Source organism: Pteropus alecto, unplaced genomic scaffold, assembly GCF_000325575.1.
Source record: "Pteropus alecto unplaced genomic scaffold, ASM32557v1 scaffold42, whole genome shotgun sequence".
Classification (NCBI taxonomy): Eukaryota; Metazoa; Chordata; class Mammalia; order Chiroptera; family Pteropodidae; genus Pteropus; species Pteropus alecto.
The window spans coordinates 8,947,391-8,956,280 of NW_006434825.1; positions in this window are offsets into that span (position 1 = coordinate 8,947,391).

Genomic DNA, 8,890 nt, shown 5'->3' on the forward strand with positions numbered 1-8,890 from the left:
TTTAAGCTAGTTAGTTCTTTTCATTCACAAAATATTTCATGAATCTTATCATGTAAATATGTACACATCTATATTATTTTTATTTTTCACTGATTTATTTCAAACACTCAAGACAGAATTTTGCATATATTGGATGCACAATAATTATTTTGTGAATGACATACTTAATATTCTTTGTTATTACATCATTTAAATTTGCCACGGTTTAATAAAATACATTTTATTAAACACATAGCAAGATGGTAAATGAATGTGAACCTATACTTATTTAATTATTTCCAAAAATTCCCACATTTCTAAGGCATAGTTGTTAGGCTTAGATTAAAGGGAGAAGAATTCTAAGGGTCAATAACTTTTTTTTCCTTCCCAATACTACACAGTGCTGCCATCCCAGCAAACTTGATAATGCATAAAAAATGAACATTCTTATTATTAAAGTAGGAAAACTTCACTTATAGCTTCCACTGGATTTTACATTATATGCAAATATCATTTCTTCACTATCCCCAAGTATACTGTCCCCTGATATTGTGTGTCTGAAACACTGTCCACAGAATATAAATGTTTTGAATTATTCAAACACAGAAGACCAGAAGATTTGCAGAACTTAGAATACTTTGTGCACAGTAGATGCTCAACAAGTAGGATATCTTACTGTTGTTATTTTGGTTGTGATATTTGGTTTTACTCTTCATTATCTTAACATTATTATTTCTGTTATTTTTATTATATGAATGTCAGGTCACAACAAACACTGGAGAGATAATGAAGAATATTCATTAAAAAGTTATGTTTTATACAAAAATATTATCATGGCTTTCAAATTCAGTTTGTAAAGATGTATGCTGACCAAAATTCACAACAGGTACCTAAATTCAAAGTTGCCTTTAAAATCAAAGTTCCCAAAAAAGATAGACAAATGACCAATCAGAACACAAAATGTTGCTCAATATCATTCATTAGGGAAATATATATCAAATGATCTTGATATTGTTGTGCTAAGCAAAATAAGTCTGATGGAAAAAGTTGAGAATCATATGATTTCACTTATATGTAAGGTATAAAAATGAAAGCAGCAAATGAATAAGATAAACAAAAACTCATAGACACAGACAACAGTTTAGTGGCTACCAGAAGGAAAAGGGGTTGAGGGAACGTAGATAAGAATAAAAGGAGTCAAATATATGGTGATGGAAGGAGATTTGACTTTGGGTGGTGACCACAAAATGCAATACACAGATGACATATTACTTAACTGCATACTTGAAAGCTATATAATTTAATTAACCAATGTCACCCTGATAAATTTAATTAAAACAATGAGATGCTTGCTACTTCATACCCACAGGGTGGCTAAAATAAAAAGATAATCACAAGTGTAGTAAAGATGTGAATAAACTGGAATACCATTGACATTGGGATTATAAAATGGTGTACTTTGGAAAACAGCCCAGCAGCCCTTCTAATGACTAAAGATAGAGTTATCATACGACCTAGCAATTCTCACTTCTAAATAGATATACCCATGAAAATCTAATGCTTATATCCACAGAAAAACTTGTTCATGAATGTTCAAGTCAGCATTATTCACTATAGCCAAAAAGAAGAAACAATTCAAATGTCTATAAATTGATAAGTAGATATACAAAATGTGGTATATCCATATGATCAAATATTATTTGGCTATACAAAGGAATGAAATACTGATTCATTCAAAACATGAATGGATCTTGAAAATATTATGCTAAGTGAAAGAAGTCAGACATAACAGACACCATATTTTATGATTTCACTTTTATAATATAGACATAAAATATGAGTGGTTGCCAGGAGAAGAAAAGGAAGAAGGTATGAGGAATGACTGCCAAAGGGCATGCATGGGGTTCCTTTCTAGGGCAATGAAATGTTCTGGAATTAGATAGTGGTCATGACTATACAACTTTGTTAATATACTAGAATTCACTAAACTGTATACTTTCAAAGGGTGAGTTTTAATGCACATGAATTATTTCTCAGTAATGCTGCCACAAAAATAACGAAAACACCTAGTCTATCTCTAAAAATGCGCTAGTCAATTTCACATTTTTTCCAATGAATCCTTTTATGAAAACCTTATAAAACAGTAAATTATTTAATATTGCCTTTGTTATAGGACTCTTGGAGATAATATAAAAGAAGCCATGTTTTATAAAGTCATGTTTTAAACTCCCATCTTCCACTCCTAAAACCATCATATACATCTAGAATGGTCTATTATATTCATGAGACCACAGAAGATAGTTTGAACAATCCTAGAAGCATTTGGATTTTCTTATTAATTTGCATTATGATACATGTCCGTGAAAAACATAAGTCCACTTAGACTTGATCAAGAAATGAACTGGAGGGGCAAAAGCTGTACATCAGGAATGGTGTGTAATTTTCCCTTTGGACTTTCTTCCTTTCAACATATGAATTCTAAAGCCTGGGATCATGCCCCTGTCTCTACACCATCCATTTCTCTTAACCTGGATAACGAATGTCAACCCTTAGGTACTAGCCCAGGTGTTCATTCTCCTAGTAATTCTATTCTTTCCTTGGTTACTATTCAACCTGAACTTGTTTCCTTCCTACTATTCATACATTGTGCTCCCTAAGTATATGCTTACTACACTTTCCACTTGGCTTTGGACTCTTTGAGAAAAGACACTCACTATATTTTTTTCACTAGAATATTCCTAGACCCTAGCAAAGAGCTTGAAACTTAATACACATTCAATAAAAATTTGCCAATGCGATAAAAACATTTAAAGATTGTGCTAGAAGTACATCTTTTAGAGCATTTGTACTGTTGTTAGTGCACTGTTACTTTGCATGACCATGGTAATTTGTACCATAGATAAGGCTCAAGTTAATTCATTTTAACCATCTAAATAAGTTTCAAATATCAAAAATTAAGTCATTCTCTCATATATGACCTTTCCCAATACACTATTAATCTTTCAATAATTGAGCTTTATTAGTACACATGTGTCAAGGCAACTCTTTGAGAAATGTCAGACATCTCAGATAAACAGGCACAATCCCAGTGGTGTGACATTGTCAGAAAATAAGGTAGAGGAGGAAACAGGCATGTCCTGAGGAAGAAAATATAAATTAACAATGACTTTATCAAGATTCCACAAGGAAAACAGGTTTAATAATCACCTACAGCCATTTCTCCCTATACAGAAATACTATCTCTTCCTGGCATCTATTTAATTAAATAGTCCTTACACAAAATCAATAATTAGTCACTCTGAAGATAGTTGAGGGATTTTAAGGTCAGCACAAGTCATAAACAGGCAGCTTTACCAAGTCGAATCAAATTACTGAATAAATTACAAAGGAACTTCAGTCTTGGGATGGATGGCTACGTGGAACTAAAATATATTTCTAAAAATGATGATAATAGAAGTGAGACAACTTCACTAATGTCACACAGTTATGAATTGGCAGCACCAGAATTCAAATCCCAGGGTATTTAATTCAGAAGCCAAGGGTTTTCATCTAGTAAATAAGATCAAATGAATATATAAATAAATGAGTTACTGAATTAATGGATGAATTTTTTTTGAGCTTTACACCACTTCAGAAATAGTGGCATAATCTATTTAAATAACTTTAAAATATCATTAGAGAAAATTCAAACACTGCATATATTTATGATCCCCCAGATAATCATCATCCAACATCAACCTCAATCCATGAAATTATACGTTCATAGATCATCTTATTTCATGTATGTTCCCATTCAATATACTCTCCCATCTCTGGACTATTTTGAGGCAAATTCCAGATATGCTATTTTATCTTTAAATATTTTAGCGTCATCTTTATTATATGTTTATATATTTTTAAACATTCACAATGTTGGTATCATACATTAAATAATGTGTTAGCATTATTGAATATCTAGTCAGTGACCAAAATCTTCAGTTACCCTATTAATATTTTATTCTCTTACAGTGTGGTTTTATGAATTATGATAAGGGTGCTAAGTCTCTTAAATATTATTAATTGATCAATTGTGTCTGTTCTCTCTTTTTTGTCTCTCTGTGTCTCTCTAAGCCTTTCTTTCTCTCTTATTTCTTTTCTCTCTTCTCTTTCCTTACAATTTATTTCTTGAAAATCCAGGTCACTTGTTCAGTAGTTTTCCTCAGTTCAGATTTTGCTGATTGCACCTATATCGTATCATTTAACACGACTCTCTATATGCTGTGTTTTTCTGTAAATGGATAGATCTCGATCAGGATTTTTCAACCCCAGCATTGTTGACATTTTTTTTTATTAAGTAATTTAGATAATTCTGAATGCATAGAATGCTAAATGTACATTGTAGGATATTTAGCAACATCCCTGGCCTCTATCCGCTAGATGTCAATAGCACCTTCCAGGTTACGACAATTAAAAAAAAAAAAAATTCCCTCCAGACTTTGCCAAATTCCTCTGGGGGAAAGAATTGCACATGTTGGGAACCATTATTTAGATCAAGGTTTTGTTGTTGTTTTGTTGTTCTCATTTTATTTACTAGTTTTTTTTTTTTAATACTAATTCATAGGAGATGTTATGTTCTTTCATAAGTTTTCTCTTTTAACAAAGGTGATAGCTATCACTGAATATTTTTCATACCCATAAAATCATTAAGGGTTGCAAAATGGTGACTCTAGTTTTATCAAAACTTCTGGGGTTTTGTGTGTGTTTGTTGTTGTTTTATTTAGCTAGAATACTTCCATTAAGGAAAAGTTTCCCTCATTTTTGGTTAGTCTGAGATATAACATGTATAATGAAGACAGGATAATGCTTTTCTTTCCTGTTACTAGTTTACAAAAGAGTAACTCCTAGCATTCTCTAAAGGTGATCAGAACTGATGATTTTTGTTTTGCTTTGTTTTCATAATAATGGACTCTTTAATTAAATCATATTTTATGAATTTTAATCCACTTCAGTTATTATCCCTATTGATTATCAAATTATCTTATCTTTGGCCAAAACACCCTCTTCAGTTTGACTTCCAATTCCTTTAGCTTTGATATGACTATGGTAGTCTTTGACTATATTCTTGATTTTTTGTCTTCAGTGGTGTTCCAAGTTCATCCTTTATACTTCCTGCCTAAGCCTAGAATTAAGTATTTCTACAAGGAGCTCTTCTTCTTTTTATTAAAATCTATTACTGTTTAACTGGTAATTATATTTTATTTCTATGAACTTCTGCAGAATATTATTTCTACTGCTTAGTTGGGATATTATGAAAATGGAAAAAGTCATTTTTTAAGTCTGATTTTAGCAGTTCCTATGGACTGTAAAGATATTGAAGACAAAATGTATGTTATTCATCCTTGTACCCTCAATAACTAATCGAGTACATTGTGAATAGTTGATGTATCAAAAATGATTGCTTTGCAAAAAAAGGGAAAAAAAAGTGGTTCCTAGTTGAGTAGTAGTAGTGACATTAACATCTGTGCTATCTGAGATACCAAATGAACATATTTTCACTAATTCCCTTTCATCTTCCTCAACATTTAAACTTGTATACAAAGAAAGCCACCATTTCGAAAAGGACATAGATGTTCTTTGTTAAAAGAACCAAAACACATTAAACAGAGTAGCTATGATTTTAAGTAAAAATAAAGCTATCTGTCCACATTAAAAAAAGAATAAGAGTCAAAGAAAATCACATTAATTTGCACTACCTGTAGAACAAATTAGCAAATGTTGTGACCATCTGTGAAAGACACCAGGGCCACATAAGACATGGAATTATTTAATGTGTTAAATCCATTTAAAATGTTTGTATCCTGTTAGTTCTAACATAATTACTATGTTAATTTCTGTGTGTTTTGCATATTAAACAGAACACACTCTGGGAAGCTAATGGCTGCTATGTCAGCTTTTTATTAAATCACAAAATAAACATGCACAATCCTGCTTCCAAAGATAATTAGTTTACTATTTCTGCCAGAGCTTAAATATTGGGTATGCTTTGAAGATGTGACTTCCATTTGGTGTGACAATGGGCCTGTGGTAGCTTCTTGAGTCCTCAGATCATCCTCAAGGCAAGAGCACTTTCAAGGGGAGAGAATTCAAAAGTTTTATTTTTCTTTTCTAACCTTCATTTTTAGCACTACATAGTTATAAAAATAACCAACAAACATTTATAGCATAGGTCTACATAGGTATTAAGGGGCACGTAGATAAATATAAAACTTATTTCTGGGGTGCAAAACATTTCAATCAAATTGGAAATATAGGATGCAAGACAGTCCAGATTACACTAATTTTAAGCAGGTCACAAAATGACAACCAGAAGTCTGGGCCTGAAGCTCCAGACAGAATATGTATGTCTTAGAGGAAGCTAAAAACTACTTATGCTAAAATAACACATAAGCAAAACGAGACCTAATAAGCCTGTGGACAGAAGCAGGCTAACTCTGGTGAGCCTCAGAGAAGAATGTCTCCAAATTGCCTTATAAGCAGCCTCATCTCACAGGACAGCTATAGGCGTGGCAGTACAGGCATTTGTGTTTTCTCATTCACTTCTCTTACCTTCTCTGAGCAATAAACTAAGCAGATATTTTTGTGTGGTGTAAAAGTTATTCTGGGACCTCTAATGCACTTAATCTAACCTGAACTCCATTCAATATATTTAATGTAATCTCAGGGATGTCTCCGAGTCTTAGTTTTCAATTGTGTGAAATGGAACCAATACTAAACCTGTCATAATACTAATGAAAAATCAAGTGAGATGATTTTTGTAAAAAACAAAAGCCTCGCTTGTGCCTTGTAGTACATGCTTTTAAGTATATAACTTATGTATACTTATGTTATAATTATATAAATACTATATACATATATACATACATAAACATGTATATACTACAAATGTACACATACATGTGTATATACAAATAAATACATTCATCTTTCAGGTCTTTTAGGGGGATAATAGTGTCTATTTTTATTTTTAATTCTAGGCAGGCAGACCATGGACCACTTTAGATTCTAATGCAAAAGAAAAAGTGTTTATAATATAAAATTATAAGATATTTTATGAATTTTAACATCTTCTAAAATATATTCAAATGTTGATTATACATTCTATTTTATTAAATATTATTATTTTTATTTAAATAACATAAAATATGGTTTATTTGCCATATGCTTTAATCTCTTGATTTTCAAATTTTCAAACATATTTTATATATTTTTCTCATTTGACCTTAAAAAGAAATCCTGAATGATGAAGTGATCACAAGTATTGATATTTAATGATATATACCCTAAAATACTGAGTGGTTAAAGGAATTAAGCAAAGATCAAAGTTAGTCGTGACAGTCAGAACTAAACCCCAGGTCTCCTTTCACCCTATTCAAGATTTGTTTCACCATCCAGATGGTGACTTTCCTAAGATTGTTGAATATTAGTATTTTTCTCCCTTCTGTTTTCTCCTTCCTTCCTTTTTTGGTTGTTTTCCCTTGAAAACTCTCCAAAACTGAGCAGGTGAAAAGAAAGCTTTCAAACTGATTTGTATCCCCAGTGTCTGTGATGAGCTTTTAAGTTTCCAGGTTTTGCATAAAATTTTTATATAAATGTATCCTAATATCCTGGCATCCTTTAAAAAATGCTTATTAATTTATGTTGATTCGGGATCATTATCATTTTCATCAATGATTACCCTTAGCTATAATAAAGTGGTGCTGAAGGCAGCATTCCCCAAAGTGGATTCTGAAGATGCATTGTGCAGCCTTTCCAGAGGATTGCATGCAAAATTAGTCCCTGTTTTCCATGTTTCCAGAGTATTTACTTCATACCCTCAAGCACGATTTCATTACACCATTGTTTTCAAAGTTTTTCTATTGAAATTCTGTAGAGACATTCATTAGTTGTGTGAGTTCTGGCCAAGTCAACCCATGTTCTTAAAACTCACAGTTCCCTAATCTGTGAAATGGGAAAAACAATATATTTCTATTGATTCTTTTGAAATGATTTAAAAGACAAAATATGCAAATTATCTGTGATGAGATCTAGTGTTTAGTAAATGCTTAACACGTGAGTATTTTACCTCTGTATCCTAGATTAATTCTTTTAATGCTGTGCTCACAAAAAAGAAATACATTTTTATAGGTCATTAAAAATTGTTGGATAAGTAGATTTATAAATAAGTTCAAACTGTATTATTCTAATCAATGTATCCTTGAATATATCAACATAGCAGTAAATAAGATCACAAGATAAATATTTTCTTCTGCCCCTTTGTCCAATTGCTCTAGATAACTTAAATTTACCTTGCCCCTCCTCTCTATCACTTTACAAAATTCCTCTGTCCCAAGAGTTGTTCTCACCCCATGCTTCCCTAGGGAGTCATGGAGATGTTCTTTCCTAGAAGTACAGTAAAAACTATAGACCATTCTTAGCGGATTCTTTCATCTCTTCCATCTACCCTTGCTCCATTATCTTTGAATGTAAAATTATGACCAAATTATTTTTGACCTCTGCATAAGTTATTTCCCAGCAGGCTTTTTGATATTTCACATAAATACATACCTGACAAATGTTCCCTACTGTAGCTTAGACAGAACAGTAGCCTGAGTAAATGCAGTTTAGGCTTAAGCTGAGGACATCCTTTTAAAGTCTCCCAATTTATTCACAGATGCTGCTCAATATTCATAAAGCGGCATGCTCATAGAACTTGTAGAGTGGCCAATCGTCCAAGTTTATCTGGAATTGGGGGCACTGCTGGGACATGGAATTTTCAGTGCTAAAAGTAGGAAAGACTGGAGCAAACTAGAGCAAACTGGTCACTGTATGTTGAAAATGGCCATGAAGTAGATTGTTTCAATGCATAAAACTTATTTATCATCATTTATTGAAT